Source organism: Pelodiscus sinensis, chromosome 1 (genome assembly GCF_052426305.1).
Source record: "Pelodiscus sinensis isolate ZL-2025 chromosome 1, ASM5242630v1, whole genome shotgun sequence".
In the NCBI taxonomy this organism is placed as follows: domain Eukaryota; kingdom Metazoa; phylum Chordata; order Testudines; family Trionychidae; genus Pelodiscus; species Pelodiscus sinensis.
In genome coordinates this window covers 211,147,772-211,165,912 of record NC_143052.1, presented here as the reverse complement: position 1 = coordinate 211,165,912, position 18,141 = coordinate 211,147,772, and the positions used below count along the sequence as shown (strand labels likewise).

General features: G+C 41.1%; 1 long non-coding RNA gene across 1 annotated transcript in view; it reads right to left on the bottom strand.

Moving 5' to 3' along the window:
• Window positions 1-11,046: 11,046 nt before the first annotated feature.
• Window positions 11,047-18,141, bottom strand: part of LOC142827003 (uncharacterized) — a 94,160-nt gene continuing 87,065 nt past the window's right edge. Inside the window, exon 3 of the long non-coding RNA XR_012901330.2 lies at window positions 11,047-11,184. This is a non-coding gene — a long non-coding RNA (uncharacterized LOC142827003). The remainder of the gene's footprint in view (window positions 11,185-18,141) is intronic.

Below are 18,141 nucleotides of genomic sequence, written 5' to 3'. Positions count from 1 at the left end.
CTGCTGTCGTACAATAGACAGATGAAATATATACAAGGATTTTAGTACACACCGAACAGCCTTTGACACATACATTCATTTGCCACGATGTAGAGTTTTTCCTCTAACTGAACCTTAAATTATAATCACTTGAAAAAAGCATACTTCAGAATACAGTTGCTTCATACATTAACCCAAGGAAATTCCAGAGTCAAACAGTGCTCCAAGGAGCAGAGCACAATTAGCCTCTCTAAAAACAATTTTGCCAGTGTTCAATAACAATAAGTTCCTGTTCTGTTAATAAATATCAATGGCATCATATATATCAAGAAGTTCCCCTAAAGTTTCCTGTTAGCTGGCTGTATAGTATAGTGTAAAGAGAAGAGGTGTTTCTACATTTTCTAGTAGCACAGAAACCATCCTTCGGAAATTAGTGATTTTCTTTTTGCAATTTTTTAGAGGACACAGAAATTTTGAAATCAGTCCCTTTTTAATCTGCATGAAGACTCCCTTGTTGGGATATAAAGAGAAATGCATCTGCAAACAATGAATCTCCCATTAAAGAAGAAATCTGAATAGTTGTCAGGCACGGATATCCTTTTAACCAAAACTCCAGGGGACATGAGAAACTTAATTCATTACCAGACCTGGTCTAAATTACAAATTTAAGTTGGCAGAAGCCACCTTATGTCAACCTAATAGTGTATGTGTCTATGCTATCAGGTCCTTTCCACTGCCCTAAGTCACTTATAATGTTGACTTCGATACTCTGCAAAGCTGTAGCACTTAATTCAATTTCAATGGGTCAATAGAAAGGCAGTGTAGATACAGCGTTGTTTAGGTCAACTGACTTGGCCTCCAGAAGGCATCCCACAATGCTCTGCTCTGATGATAGTTTTCAGCTCCATTGCACAACAGCACGGGAAACATACCATCCCCTGTTAAATCCTCAGAGACTTTTGAATTCCCATTTCCTGTTTGATCACTGTGGAGAGCTCCCCAGTACAGCTGATCATGGTGACCCACTGCTCCAAGTATGCTCCAGACTGGAGTACACAGGAGATGATGAAGCTTATTGGTCTGTGGGGAGAAGAGCCTGTTCAGGCACAGCTCCAAGCCAGCCAGTGAAATGTAGACATTCAAGGAAATATTGTGAGGGACATGGGGGGAGAAGGGTTACACCTGGAACACTCAGCAGTATCACATGAAAAGCAAAGAACTTCAGTGGGTATACTAGAAGACAAGAGAGGCAAACAGTCGTTCTGGTTCCACACCACAGACATGCTGCTCTACAATGAGCTTCATGGGATTCTTGGCAGCAACCCCACCAGTGCCCCGAAACACAGCATGGACACCTCCCAAGAGCCATTTTCGCGATCGGGGCTTTTTTGCGGAAAACAGTAGTATGCTGTCTACACTGGCCCTTTTGCGCAAAAGTTTTTCGGAAAAAGACTTTTGCCCGAACGGGAGCAGCATAGTATTTCTGGAAAAGCACTGATGATTTTACATGAGATCGTCAGTGCTTTTCTGGAAATTCAAGCGGCCAGTGTAGACAGCTGGCAAGTTTTTCCGCAAAATCAGCTGATTTTGTGGAAAAACTTGCCAGTCTAGACACAGCCCATGTGGCTATTTAAGCCTTGTTTCAGGGTGTCAAATTTGCATATGAATTCCAGGTCAGCAGTTACAGTGCAAGGATCAACCCAGAACAGGTACTGCAGCATTTCAAAAGCACTATGCCAGCCTAATCAAACTCCATTACCATTTGTAGCATTCTCCTAAACTTCTTCGTACTGCTTTTGTAATACTGCAATACAAATAAATCCCTGGTGATTGAAGGGAGTTGTTTTGCAGTCCTTTTTCAGTTTCTTTATAGCCTGGGACTCTAGAGGAGGAGGAGAAGACGACTCTCCTTTCAGGTGAACAAAAGTTACAGAATAAAATACCATACCATTTTAGGTATTCATCAAATAGGCCCAACAGTCCAGTTGTTTGTCTGACCTCTGTGGACAAAAGGCATTTCAGCATATACCCTCCGCAACTTAACAAAGACATTTCCCTCCCCTTTCCTTTCCCTCACCATGTTAAACAGAAATACTGGCTTTGCAAAGCAAAAGTAATGAAATTGTTGGTGGGCAGTATTATGCCAAATTTTAAACATTTTGTGGTGGTTTTTTGGGTGTGTTTTTTGGAGTGGATGGATATCTTTTCTCTCTTGCCAACAATAATGAACTTGATAATCACAATTAATGATATTAAACATACGTGGCTGTATAAGGTAACTCACACCCAGAATTTGCAAAAATAGCAACAGGAAAGCTTACTATTTATTTGATAAAGCCCTTTTGTGGAATCACTGTAGAGTTGCAAAGAACCATGAAATTCCTGCTTGCCTGGTATACTGAAACAATAAGGAGGGTGCCTTGCAACCGATAGTATGATGTGGTAAGTTACTTGATCTAACTATGAATTGATCCACTCAGCTGCCCATTAAGGCCAGAATTACATGACAAAGGAAAACATATTTAAAGCCTTTTTTTCTTTCCTAAATAGGATCTTTGAGTATGCCTGCACAGCAAAGTTATTTTGAAATAACAGCCCTTATTTTGAAATAACTTTACTAGCATCTACACAGCCAAACTGCTATTTTGAAATTAATTCAAAACAGAGGAGCACTTATTTCAAATTTGGTAAACCTCATTCCATGAGGAATAATGCCAAATTCGAAATAGCTATTTCAAAATAACTGCTGTGTAGACACTTATTTCGAAATAGGGGGCCTCCAGCCTCCCCAGGGTGCCACTCCAGCCTCAACCAAGAACACTCCTCTCCCTCCCCCCTTAAAGGGGTAGACTCTGGCCATAGTGCCTGTGCCAGCTCCATGCCTGCCTGCCCAGAGCCAGCAGTCACTGCCCCTGACCCAATGGCCCCAAAACATAAGCCAGCAAGCCACTGGCAGCCAGCCCTCCACCACTCCCCAGGAGCAGTCTGCCAGCTCCCAGGAGCCTGCCAGGGCCCGGAGAAGGAGGGCGCCTTCCTGGTCCAGGGTAGAGATCATGGACCTCATTCAGGTTTGGGGGGGGGATGCCCCCAACATCCATGATCTCCGCGCTAGACAGAGGAACGTGGCCATCTTTGGCAGGATAGCTGCCAGCCTAGCCACCAAAGGCCACATGTGAACCCAGGAGCAGGTTTGCATGACAATCAAGTTGGTCTGGTGAGACCCCCAACCCTGAGCTTCCCCTCCCCCTTCTTCCCTTGATTTTCCCTCCCCTCTTTCTTCCTTTCCCCAGTCTCACCAGAGTTTCATCTCCCCCCCCCCATTTTGTTAAATAAAGACAGTTTGTGTTTATGAAAAAACGTGTATTTGATTTTACGTCAGGAAGGGGGCTGGGGTGTAAGTGGAAGGACATGAGGGAGGAATGAGGCACAAGCCCCCAGTGGGGCAGACCAGGGAGGCTCTTAGTACTCCTTAGGGTGGAAGCTCTCCCGCAGGGCCTCCTGGATACTGACAGCCCCCCGATGGACCTCCCAGATGGAAGCCTGCAGCAAGTGTAGCCGGGCTCACAGCAACGTGTCCAAGAGAAGCACCAGAGTGCCCAGGGGCAGCTCTGGCTCCATGTTGCAGAGTGCTGTGGTGTCCTGAGTGAGGGCAACCAGAGCACACAGAGACAAAATGCTTTGCTGTCCCTCATCAAGATACACAAGCAAGCAGGGAAACCTGAGAACTGATTGTCTGGGGGGGTCCCTTTAAGCACAGACCTCAGATAGCCTCAGGCAGCAGCCCTATGCAGTAAGTCCTTACCTGGTGCCCTGATGAAACTGGTTCCAGCCAGCCGTAAATGCGATTCAGAGTCCACTCAATGTGGATGCGCTATTTAGAAATAGCAAAAAGCTATTTCGAAATGCATTTTGTGTGTAGATGCATTATTTCGAAATAACTATTTCGAAATGAGATATTTCGAAATAACACTGTAGTGTAGACATACCCTTAGAGATTTGGTGATTTGATATGGCAGCTTCAATAACTCATCTTATATAATAGCATGACAATTTGGATACATCTACACTATAGAGGAAGATCAAAGCTGCTGCTGTTGATCTTCCGGGGTTCAAACTAGCCATCTAGTTAAGACTGCTAATTTGAAGTGAGAGGAGCATTCCAGTCAATGCCAGTAACCCTGCTTTTATGAGGAGTAAGAGAAGTCAAAGGAAGAACATTCTTCCTTTGACTTCCTGCAGTCTAGACAGAGCCAAAAGCCAAGTAAAGCTACTTTGACTTCAGCAACACAATGAACATAGCTTGTGACAAAGCTTCTATGAAAACTCAGTGGGTTCTGCACTTCTTGGTGGATTTGCTTGCCTCGGAGGCTCACAGCAGCCAACAGTTTTAGGTGCCATACCTAGGGCTTTAGTTTGCTATGCTCTTTTCATCTTTGGCCAGTGTATGGTAAAACGGAGAATAAACTCCACAGTCCTTTTCCCCCAGTGGTTGAAAATCCCCGACATCTGCTGTAAGACAATTCCAAAGCCCCTGGGCTACTTCCCCCACATCTTCCCCAGCACCTTCCTTCTCTCCGGTTCATCCTCCTACTGTTCAGTTGTTGTCTCCTTTCCTCCTATTCTCAGCAATACTTTCCTCCAACCATTCAGCTACATGCATGCACCCTAACTGCAGGCAAACCTTCTTTTCTAGCCAGTCTGAATTGGTTTTCTTAATTACCCCCCAGGTGTCCTAAGTAGCCGAGGCTGGCCTGACTCTACAGGCCTGGTCTATTAGCCCCAGGTGTTCCACTGCCCCTGAGTGCCTCTGCTGGTTCTAAACCAGCCCCTCCCTGTTACTCTGGGAACAGAGATCTCCTCAGCCTGAAGCTTATGTATCTCCCCTCTGCTACTTTTTATAGCCTTTTATATCCTGTTCTGACCCTGTCACAAACTGAAATTTGCATATCTTAATTCAACTTTGTCCTGTAGAGTAGACATACCCTTTGATGCCAGCTGCTTGACATTCCTAGTCTGAATTGGAGAATAACATACCTACTACTGATTGTTACCCTTCTATACATAGCACCTTTAGGGCTTTCACCCTGAGTCAAAAAGGTAAAGCCTTGGTTTTATTGAAGATGATGGCTAAATTCCCACTGACTTCAGTAGCACCAAGATTTCACCAACTTTTTTTTATTGAGATCTGGTGATCCATAAACCAGATAATGTTTCTAGCCTGATCTTAACAGAATTTAAAGAAAAGTAACGTATTTCAATGTATTTCAAACCCACCCCGTTTAGTCACTCAAACAACATCAGAAATGGAAACCTTATCTTGTCCTTTCCTACCCAGCTTGGCTATTCGTGGATTCTTAGTTCAGACACCTTTCTTTGCTAGGTGCTAATTCTTTCTACCCACAGAGACATTCCAATGGCTTTTATATGAATGACACTGTCAATTATTAATATCTAGAGCTGTGCAGATAACTGATTTATATTTGGAAGCAGCTCTGAAAAATAGAAAAAGAAATGCATTTGAGTTGAACTAAACCTGAACGTTTAGCAAATCAAATGTCATTTTGGATTTTCATTTTGGATCAAACAAAACATTTTGGCTATGTCTAGACTGGCCAGTTTTTCCGGAAAATCAGCTGCTTTTCCGGAAAAACTTGCAAGCTGTTTACACTGGCCGCTTGAATTTCCGCAAAAGCACTGACTTCCTACTGTAAGAAATCAGTGCTTTTTGTGGAAATACTATGCTGCTTCTGTTTGGGCAAAAGTTCCTTTTGCGCAAAACTTTTGTGCAAAAGGGCCAGTGTAGACAGATTTGTTTTCCGCAAAAAAGCCCCAATCGTGAAAATGGCGATCGGGGCTTTTTTGCGGAAAAGCGCATCTAGATTGGCCACGGACGCTTTTCCACAAAAAGTGCTTTTGCGGAAAACTGTCCATGCCAATCTAGATGCTCTGTTTCGAAAATGCTTTTAACTGAAAACTTTTCCGTTAAAAGCATTTGTGGAAAATCATGCCAGTCTAATCATAGCCTTTGGGTTTGCTATTTTTAAACAAAGTAAAGGGAACAAAGGCTGAATCAGATAACTGAAGTGGAAATGGAGCACCCCACCACCCATTCTCCATAGTCCAGTAAACCCAGATCTCCATCTACCCAAGAGAGGTCCCTAACAAGCAGGCAATTAGCTGTTCTAGAGGTAGGTTTTTTGCAATCTCTCCAGTTGAAGCTGTTCCACTATGTATAAATAAATATTCATTTGAAAAGGGACTAGAACCCAGATCTCCTCTCCCTCTCCTCTAACCTCAGTTAAGTGCCCTGTCGCTGAAAGTTATTACCCACTCACCACTTCTCCTATGATAAGTGACAGCTCTTCTTCTAAAGTTTCGAGTGAATCCAGCTTGAAAAGCACCAAACGTATTGCTATTTTTTCCCCTTTTAAGTAACACATTTTGATCAACTAGAATCTTCCTTTTTCAGAAAAAAAATTTAGTTCAAAAAATTGTAGTCAGCCATAGTGTGAGTCAGCTTCTCACTGCATTTTCATGTGTGTCCAGCAAATATTCATGTGCTTAGTATATTGAAGGAGCCTGATTTTTAAAAGTGTCAGGTCTTTGCCTGACACACTACATTCTGCTCTAACATAGAAACTTTAGCAAGCACTAGCAGCAGTGGAGTTAAACTATATAAAATAAATCCTTAAAAATATAGCACGTAGTTCTTCCTCCCACATCTGACACTGTGAATATGAAATAGATACATTTGATAATACCATACACGTAAAGTAAGTGGCTTTTAATTAGAACAATGCATTTTAGGGTTTTTTCTTTATTTTCCAGTAGAACTCTTTTCAATTGCACTTTTCAAGATTGCTCTGAGTCTGAGATTTTCTTTTTTTTATAAACAGAAATGGGATAAATATTTGCAATGTCATAAAAAGGACACATTCTTGCAATGATCCTCAGTTCTATAAAGAATGCTAATGACTGAGCTGGTGCATAAAGGTTCTGTTAGCATGCTTACCATGGGAATGATAATTACCTCAAGATATCAGTAAATCTAGGAGCTAAAAAAGGGGGTCAGGGAGGGGAAAGTGCAGGCAGATAGGCCTTCTGCCAAAAATGTTAGACAGAGAAAAAATATTCTATATTGTGCCAGGTAATAATGGAGGAGAATGTTTATTTCTCTCCCGAGAAACCTGTTCTATTTTCAGCATGAATCCAGCAAGGAAACTTCTATACACTTAGGATATTCTCCATTTTACAGAACTGTAAATTACACAAGCATACAAAATCACTCATACTGAGCAACTGAATCCAATCATTAGTAACTGCTGTCAACCAGTAACTACAATAAGTGCTTGCTACATTGTTCACACAGCAGAAGGTGGCAGCATGCTGCACTTACAAGAGACCCCAGTGAATACAAGAGAAGCCATTATGAACATGTAGGCTTGTTCCGTAGTTTTATTTTTAAAGACGATCCCTACCACACGGTGCTAAAGCTAGAGCAGAAACAAAAGGGGCAGAAAACAACATAAGGCCTATTTTGCAGCTAAGAGGATCCAAAATAGAAGTGCCGTGGTAATTACACTTATATGGAAAACCATGACAATTAAATCAGTTCAGTGAACACAACTTAATTATTAAAATTTTCTGCATAGTCACTAAATTGGCAACAAATGCAAAACCTTTCTTTGGGTCTTGAATGGACAGGAAAAGATAAAATGTGGAAGAATAGATCTGTTTTAAATGTCTGTGGTTGTTGGAGACACATGATGTATTATGTACATACTTGAAATCTCAAGAAATTATTTTAGTTCCTTCAAAATGGAGTACACTTTCAACTGTTACCTACCAGGAAAAGGATGTGACTTATGTGTACATCATTTGCTGGTAACAACAGTGCTGTGCAGGAAATAGTAATTGGTGAACTCTTGTTACTCAGTTCTAGAGAAAGTTCTGATTCTCACATCAAGTTCTGTCTAAAACTTTCAGAACCAAGGTTTCAGACTTTCACGAAAGCACATCTCAGGCTGGGCCAGACCAGTCAATCTAGCACTCTGCTTAATACTCAGTTGATGTCTGTCAAGGTACATCTAAACTACATTCCTTTTTCAATAAAGAGATGTAAATTAGACGTATCAAAATTGTAAATGAGGCTGGGATTTGAATTTCCTGTGCTTAATCTACACAATGGCGGCCATCGCTTTTTTTTTTTAAAAGCCGCTTTTCAAAAAAACCCACACTCAAGATGGGGATCGTTAGACAAATGCCCCATTTCAAAAGATCCAGTAACCCTCAAAAAATGAGGTTTACAGGATCTTCCGAAATGGGGCATTTCTGTTGAACAATCCCTGTCTTGACCACAGTTTTTTTTCCAAAAAGCAGCTTTTCGGAAAAAAGCCACGACCGCTATTATGTAAATGAAGCATGGGACATTCAAATCCCGACTTCATTTACAATTTTGATACATCTAATTTACATCCCTTTATCGAAAAAGGGATGTAGTTTAGATGTATCCTCAGAGGCGTAGCAAGGGTGTTATGTGCCCAGAGGTAAAGGTAATATTTGCCCTCCTTCCCCCCACCACCATGCAGAGGGGCCCTGAACCTGGTGCACGGCTGAGCCCGAACCTGAGAAGAGAGCAGGGAGCTTGTACCATGTCTTCCCCCAGCCCCTCCAGTTTGCCGGAACCCTGCATGCGCTTACTTGCCCATGGAGATGGAAGAGGGATGGGCTGGAGGCGGAGAGGCTGGGAGGAGGCTCCAGCCGGCGGCAATGGGCAGAGGAGGAGCAGGCGAGCTGAGGGATGACAGGGGGAATGGAGGGGGACTAAACTGGCACCCCCAAGTATGGCTCCCGGGGGCAACTGTCCCCCACTCTCCCACTGCCACCTTCTCGCTATGCCACTGCTGACTGTCTAGCCCACTTCCACCCTTGTCTTTTTTGCAACAGCTGGTCTATTGTTCCAGTAATTAACAACTCTCACTGTTAAAGTTTGCCCCTTATTTAAGCTTCAGCTTCTTCCCATTGACTCATTATGTTATGTTTGCTAAATTAAGGAGCTGTAGCCAATGATTTTAGTGTATTATTCATTCATTGCATGTTGTTACACATTTAACATATCAGCACATACATAATCATGTTTGCTTAACAGAGTTAAATTGTAGCATTATAAAAATATAAGACTGATTAGTATTTAGTAGGAATAATTATGCATTAGTTATCTAAGTAAGGATGGCTGAAATGCAAGACTGATAAGCCGAGGCCTGTAAAGTTTTATTTTAGCTATTTTAGGCCTTGAAGGTAAGTGACCAAAGAATAACCTGATGCCATACGATTATCGGAGAAGAGATAAAAGGGATAGTATTGCAAAAAAATAGTTGGAAGATTAGTTTTAAAACACAAAAAATGCTTTAGATGTGTATCTGTCTCTAACTTGACAAGGGTAAAAGTAACTTAAATTTCGTACAGTTCCTATCATATCACAATCCACTTCTGACTCCAGGTGAGGCCATAGGGCATCAGGTGTGTGTGTCAGGGGTGGGGGGGTTGTGATATGACAGTACTTGTAAGAAATTTTTAAGTGTGGAATGAGGTGCAGTGGGCTCAGGGTAGGAGGCTGAGGAGTGTCACGATGGAGGGGATAAGGGCAGGGAGAGAGCATGCGGGGTTGCAAGAGTCAGGGCATGGGGGTGAGGGTCTCTCGGGGTGTGGAATCAGGGTTGTGGAGTGAGGAAGGCCTCAGGACAGAGGGTTGGGAAGTGTGGGAGGTGCAGAAGTCAGGGCTGGGGTGTGGGGCTCAGGACAGGGGGTTCGTGTGGGGGAGAAAGGGAAGGATGTTGAAGCCCACCCCTCCCTGAGATTCATACGAGGATACTGCTTGCTCTTTCCCTTTCTGTCACTGTCAGGGACTGAGAGAAAAGCGCACGGCTCATCTGGCCCTCACCAGCCAGAAGGAGAGGAATGCAGCAAAGTGCATTTTCCCCTCACTCCCTGACAGTGACGGGGAAGGAGAATAGCAAGAAGTGTGTCCACACTCCCTTCCTAAATGGTACCCTGTGGGGAGGCTTGGGGCTGGGACAGCCCCAACCTTTTCACTTGCCTGGCTTCTGTTTAGCATAGCAGCATGCAGGAAGCCCCAGAAGCCTGGCTAGAAGCACCTCTCACCCGCTCCTGCAGATGAGTGTCCTGGCCAGCCAACCGGCTCCTTTTGCCAGTGTGCTGTGCTGGGGTGCACCGTCTTACTTTCACCTCTGAACATGAATCTTAGCCACAGGGCACAGGTTGTATATCAATGCTAATAAGAATAAAAGGAATTATACACAACCTATGAAAATTGAGGTACCTCTAATTTTTAGAGGACACCAGACCAATAAGGAAAAAGAAGGCCAATACTTTTTGGCTGTGTCTAGACTGACAAGTTTTTCCGCAAAATCATCTGATTTTGCGGAAAAACTTGACAGCTGTCTACACTGGCCGCTTGAATTTCCGCAAGAACACTGACGATCTCATGTAAGATCGTAGGTGTTCTTGCGGAAATACTGTGCAGCTCCCATTCAGGCAAAAGCCCTCTTGCACAAATCATTTGCGCAAGAGGACTAGTGTAAACAGCACAGTACTGTTTTCCGCAAAAAAGCCCCGATGGCGAAAATGGCGATCGGGGCTTTTTTGCGGAAAAGCGCATCTAGATTGGCCACGGACGCTTTTCCACAAAAAGTGCTTTTGCGGAAAAGCATCTTGCCAATCTAGACGTTCTTTTGCGAAAATGCTTTTAATGGAAAAGTTTTCCATTAAAAGCATTTTCGGAAAATCATGCCAGTGTAGACGTAGCCTTCATGTATATGCACAGAACACAGGTATAGACAGAATCACATTATAAAAAAGGGTGCCCAGAATGGAAAAATTGAGCTTCCTAATGGAAAACCACAGCAAGAACCGTCCCTCTACTGATGATCGCTCCATGAGAGACCCATTAAAGCCTAGCTATCTAGGAGGATATGAAAGCTTGTCTCCAAATTATGGTATTTCAGTGAAGCATACAATAAATGGATGTGATATATTTGTTTCCACTGACCTTATGGATCTGAATCTCAGCCAGGAATAGGAGTTTCTCTTCATACTGATGAAAATGAAGATCAGAGGGCACATCTTTGATAAAAGGGGGATACCAAATAAATCAAGGTGTCCACCAGAAGAAGACAAGCAAAGAATCTAGAAAAAAAAACAAAGCACCTCAATATTTTTACTTATTGGGAACTTAACTGATCACTGATTGTGTATATGCATATTTTATGACCTTAGTTGAATATTCTGTTGAATAGTTGTGGAGCCATAATAACATTATTTTTCAAAGAATCTCTGCTACTCAGATATAAAATATCTAATCTAAAATGCATATCAAGAAGGGTTTTCATAAAAGCAAATAATAATAGCAAGGCATTATGAAGTGCCCATGATGGCAGTATTTGAGCATCATTTCCCAGCATCAAGTCAACATAATACATGGAGGGAAGGAGTGGGGGGGGGGGGGGGGGGCGCAGAGAGAGAGAGAGAGAGAGAGATTTCTGTTGAAAGAGGGAGCATGTGCTCCACTTCGTCTGTGACCCTGACTTTGAAAGTGAGCAAGCTTCCAGCCAGAAAACTGCTTACGCAGAGGAAGTCAAGAACACTCATAAGAATATGAAGCAAAGCTATATTAATGCTTACATCACAACAGCCTCCGTAAAAGGTAAAGCTCTCACACTCTGTGGTAGCTGAAACTTTTTTGTGCCGCTCCCAACCCCATACCAGATAGCCAAGATTTCAGGTAAGGAAAGCACTGGTAACCATGATAAATATTTTCATCTAAGGGTAAGTCTACAACGCAGAGCTTTTTCAGAAAAACATCCGTTTTTCTGAAAAAACTTCACTTACATCAATATGGACGCTATCTTTCGAAAAAGCAGATTTTTTTTGATGCTCTTTTGCTGTGTAGATGCTCACTTTTGGAAGACTTTTTTTGGAAGATCTCTTCCAGAAAATCTTCTTCCGAAAGAAGCCTGCAGTCAGACGCAGCCTGAGGGAATAGGATTTGGTTTGTTTTCGGTCACTGTTACTACAATAGACTTCCGATAATCCAGAATCTAGATGGTGCCGGATTATCAGATATGCTGGACTATCAGGAGGTACTATAAAATGGTTATATATATACACTGTATACATTATATACTGTATATAAAGTGTTCTTAACCCTTTTTATTGTACATACTGTATACAGTATACTGTAATGTTTTAGTTTTTTTAAGCCTTTTTTACCCTTTTTGCTCAGTTCAGCTGCTGCCGCTGTTACCTTGTGACTCATTTTTTGCCGAAGCTCACTCACTAGGCTCTTGCCATTTTGATGCCGGACTATCAGGAGTGCTGGACTATTGGATGCTGGACTATTGGAGTTTTACTGTGTTTCAAATTCCAGAAGCAGAAATGAGTCCAGCAAATCCTCAAGATTGTGAAGTGGCAATTACAAGGCAGACATTCTCAGGTGATGGTGCAGTCACAGCTTCTGCCAGTGTCTCAGTGCTATGTTGTGTAGTGTAGGAGAAAGATAAACCATTCTTCAATATTCTGCACAACCACAACACAGTGTTTCAAAACTATTCACACCACAATTAGTTCAACTTTTGTAGATCACTTCACCAGTCACAAGCCACCAAAATACCACAGCGATCTGTAAAGTTGTAAACAAGGGCATTTGAAGACAAATCCACAGATAGCTCAGGGCAAGAGATAATAAAGTCCCCTTGGGTCACTGTGAACTGAACAAAGTTTTTCCTCACATCCTCTGAAACCCAGTTAGCTCCATCAGACTTGATGGAAGGATGACCAAAACAGGTCCTTTGTCTTAACAGAAGAGGTAAAATCTTTGCTTCAACAAGAGCAAGTAATGAAAATGGTGTAATTTTCATCAGTCGTTATCTCCAGTCCCAGCTTCTAACATAGGTTCAGAGAATGGCCAGCTGTATGACTGGATCCAGAAACCACTGAAGACAGTGCATTGATTGTTCTTGTAGCCAGCCGCACACTACACACACACACACACACACACACACACACACATATATATACCCCATTGGTCTAGCTGGCTGGACACACACTCCTGCTTCCCTCTTCCCGGCTCTCTCAGCTATAATTTATGTTAGGGTTTTGTTATGTCGAGGCCAATAATGCAAGACATTTGCTTAGAAACCATATTGCTTAATGTATGCTTATGAATATGTATGTAATCTGTGGAATGAGTGGGAAAGTGTGAATGAGAAACACCCAGTCATTAGGCTGTCCAGGATCTATAACATTTTTAAGGTAAGAAAGGACCCTGCAAAGTGTATAAATCAATTGACGAGTAACCAGGAAAAATATCTCCTCTCAGAAGAGATGTAACAGCATGTGAAACATGGGATTGAACCAGAGGCAGTAGCCCTCCCATGGATCCGAAGGGACTTTGTGTGTTGTCATGACTTCGCGGTCGATCTCCAGGAAGATGACACCAAGCGCCAGCTGCCCGTGAAATCAGAAATAATCTATGCCGTGCCTCCAAACTGTACACATGAATGTAATGTGATGTGATGTGATGTGATGTGATGTGTGTGAGAGAGAGAGAGAGAGAGAGAGAGAGAGAGAGAGAGAGTGTATTGCTGTACCCTTAAGAATCCATACTAATACATTAGCTCCAGTGATGCTTGAGTTCACCCTTTGGGTTATTCCTTGGCTGAGCCCAAGGACAGGTAACAGTCTTAATGGTCATGAGATCGTGAGGTAAATAAAGCAGAGTTGTCTTTATTTCCATGGGCACTGAAGTCACCTTCCCAAGCATCTGCCATCTCTTTCATATCTCTTTCATCTCTTTCTACAGTTCTACTGCCATATTTCAATTACTATTACTAATGAAAAATACAAGGACTAGGATTACAATCAATAAACCATGATGTTGTGCAGAGGATAACAGTTAGTGTACTAAATTCAATCCTTTTCTTCCCAGGTGGACAACGCTGAGGAACCCAAGATATAAGGGAAAGACACAGCCTGTTTTACATCTCAAGGGATTTAAGAAGTGGACTTGAGACTAAGAACTCTAAGGTGTTACAGGACCATTCTTTTTTTTAAGTTTTTTTAAGTTACAGACTAGTACAGCTACCCCTTTGAGGCTACACCTACACTGCAGCGCTATTTCGGGATATCGGAGGTATCCGAAAATAGTTATTCTGCATCTTTTGAGCATGCCCATTATTTAAAAATAATCGCTATTCCAATGTCCCTGTAAATCTTATTCCATGAAGAGTAAGGGCCGTTCCAGAATAGTGATTTATTTCAAAATAAGTGCTGTGTGGACAACACCAAATTTTGAAATAAGCTATTTTGAAATTGACTCAAAATAAGCTATGCAATTTGCACAGCTCAAATTACGTAGTTTATTTTGAGCTCCAGGAGCAGTGTAGATGCACCTTGAGACGTATGCCAAAGAGAAGCAATGCAGTAAGTAAGGGGATGAAAGAGAAAGGGAAAATACAGTTTATAAATTGTAAATATAATTCCACATCTATAATTAGAAAAAAAAATGTGACTTCATATTTGTACTAGTGGCCTTTTCTTAAAACGCCTTACTATTTTGCAAAGGTACAGTCATCTTAAATTAAAAAACCCTCTGTTTCTAGTTTTCCCCTTCAGGTTGCCCTCTGTTTTGTATTCTTGCAACTTTTTTTCTTGAAAAAATTTTCTTTTACCGTTTTTTCCCCAGGTACTGGAGTCTGGGTTGAATGTATCTGAGGTCATACAACTGAATGCCCAGATTATTATAAAATAGTTGTGATGCTTTGTGTGCCATATCTGATTTTTGATATCTTCAAAACTGTCATAAACATTTTAAATTAAACTCTCTTTTTTTCTTTCAGTGCCTCCTAAATAAGGATCAGGGGCCTTAAAAGTAGATTTGGAAAAAAAATCATATTATTCCAAACCAGACTTTATCTTAGTGTCCTAAGTAATGCCCCTTCATAGGCACCACCATTGATTAATACTGAATAGCTAATGCCATACATTTTAGGAGGTAACCTACTGGAGCACAGAGAAGAAGAGAAACTCATCACTATTTCAGCTTATATAGTTTAGCAATCCCTTTGTTCCATCATCAATAAGGTCCCAAAACAGGCCATCTGTGCTCATATTTATGTTAATCACTTCCCATTTAATCTGTGAAGTCGATTTATCCTCAGACATCTGCACTGTAGTTTTCACCTGCTATTACACTGAGTCCTTTCAGAGAAAGTGCTTCCAGAATATATATATATTGAAAGAGAAGGGCTAAAGGTTGACTTTTAGGTGGGAAGACTTTGGACGGAGACTCAAAGATAGGGCAATTGTCCACAGGCACACAAGTGGTTTACATATCTTGGGGGAAAGTTCTCCTCCTACATTCACATAGCAGATCTCTGGTTTGCTATTCACAGATCTCTCATTTGAGAACAAAATCTCAGTTGATGCCCACTGTGTAAGACTGAGTGTTGAGTTTTACCCTTTCCTTGCTACTTCGAAGCTTTTACATAAAAAAGAAAATGGTTTCCTTCTCAAAACTATGCATATTTAAACACAATTTTAAAGCAGTTCCATGACCATGTTGGGTTACCCCCAAGGTTTGTGCTACAGTAAACCCATTAAATAGGAGTGAGACCATGGTGAATGTGCAGCCTTGTATAAAAAGAAGTATAAAATGACAAGTTCTTAAAATGGAAAGAATATTGTGTTGATTAACACCAACCTCTTTTAGATTTCAAATTGTTGCTCCCTACATACAATATATTCATTTCAGTACGAAAAGTTGTGAGTGCTAAATCTGTGTGATAAATACAGTACTGAGTAGACCTAATTATTACAGACTTCACTAATTACCATAAGAAGCTACACTCCAATAATGTTCTGGGTTGACAACAACACTTCCAGCCTCAGGCTTCTCCTCATTAAGCCTCAATTAGTATGATAAATGGGGAGGGTGATTCGGTTACAGCCCATATTGGCAGTGCTTGTTTATCACAAAAGGAAAAGGGGGGAAAAAGAGGTTAGGGAAAAATATTTAATACCTAATAAATAATAACTGTTAATAACAACATCCCAGTCCACTGCAAGCAAAGCAGAAGGAGAACTCTGTCCAGATGTTCCTTAACTGCTGCAGTTGAGTCAGCATGGCCTCTACCCCACAATGACCCCCTGCATTAATAGGAAATATTTCAGCTTGCCATCTAAAATCCTACTTGTCCTTGAAAAAAGTGCTATATAGTAGGCCTGGACCACAGGTATTCATCTGATGCTTGTCCTGAGTAAAGCAATTACAATGCTAAAAGCCTGCAAGTGCATCTATAACAATTCTGTAATTCTCAAGTAGCTTTCAGAGCAGCATCTACTGACCCATAAAGTGCCAGGCAGTGCTTGTGGCTTGGGACTCTTTAAAATACATTGAATTAGAAGAGACACGCGATTAGGCAGAGGTCAAAAAAACAGATTCAAAAACGTAGCATTATATATTATTTCATTGCAATCTCTCTCTGCCTACCTAACATTTTCAACTTCCTCATCCTGTCTCTGATAAAAAAAAAAACCCGAGAATGACTGGGCCTTTGAATTAGATAAACTGCGGAAGGGCAGGAGGGTCAATGTTCCTTTCTTAGGAGTGCCCAGAGCATTGCCAATTTATTAGATAAAAATCTCATTGAGAAAAGAGATTTTGCTTGTAACTTACCAATGGCAAGATAGTTCTTTTAGAGCCATATATACTTTTTTCTATACTGCTCCTACAGAAGGAAAGAAAAATCACTGTGGCAATCATGGCATATAGATGTGGGAGCTGCCTTTGCTTATATATGGTGAAATTCACCCAGGTACAAAGAGACAGCACAAGGCTCACCAAGTCCCACTGCTGACCTTCTGCACAGGGCCTTTATTACACATATCAGCTCTAACATTCTGTAATCTATTATTTTGTTTCATATTTGTGAGCTGTGACCCCAATTCAGGAAACCATACACGCACTTAGGTGCTTTCCTGCACAGGAATGCTTTTTAAAATTAGGAATTACATTCCTTTTAAACAATATTAATGTTATTAACTCATAACTTTCTCCCACACACACACACACTTTCACATGATCAGAACATTAAGATCTCTAACGATTTTAGGAACCCCCTTATTTTTAAGGAAAGAGAAATCTTTTCCAGTGTCCATGTGGACGATGACTACTTCCAGGAGGTTATCATCTCTTTTTATCCAAAGAAAAGGGTAATTTATTCTTGTCAGCTGTCTTTTACCAACATGTCATTTGTACAATCCCTTTAAAGCACATGTTGATAAATTGTATAGCCAATTGTTTGTCCACACTTTGTTCATTATGAAATATGTTCAAGGAATCAAATAACTAATGTCAGTCTGGTTTATTGCTCAAAGCAAATAATAATATAGGACAGGAAAAAAGGTTTGATATGATCCCAGTCATGATACACATTTCAGCTGGTATTATTTATATGGTGATTTTACAAGTTACACAATTCTTAACACATCACTAAAATCCAACCCATCATTTTGCCCCAGTTTCGTAAGGGAACTTAGGAAGTTTCCTTCTACCTTTGTGTTGGATACTAGCATTCCAAGCACTGGTCTGGGAAGGTAATTACCTAGCTTGTACTAAGACAGAATGAATATATCTTGATTTTGATGAGTGTCCTACTTATTTATGGCAAAATGCTTCTTCAGCAAATGCAAGGCATTATGGGATACTTATAATAAATGAACAGGATTGTGGAAAAGGCCAGTTTAAGCTATTTCACAGTTGCAATATTTGTGCTTAATGTTACTGGTGATTAATGCATATATATACAGTGCAATAATACATACGGTATTAATATTAACATTTTATTAATAGGATATATACGTATATAAACTTATGCTAGCCTTAGTCAATACTCACATTTATATACATGACAACTTGAGTCATGCCCATCTATCTTACTGAACAGATAAAAAACTATCATCCTTCAAATATATCTATTGTACTGTTTGTAAGATTACATCAAACATCATTTTGATTTTTAACGTGTCCAACCTTACAACTTAAAACTTCAAAAACATTCAGTGACCAATTTCTCGCCCCATCCA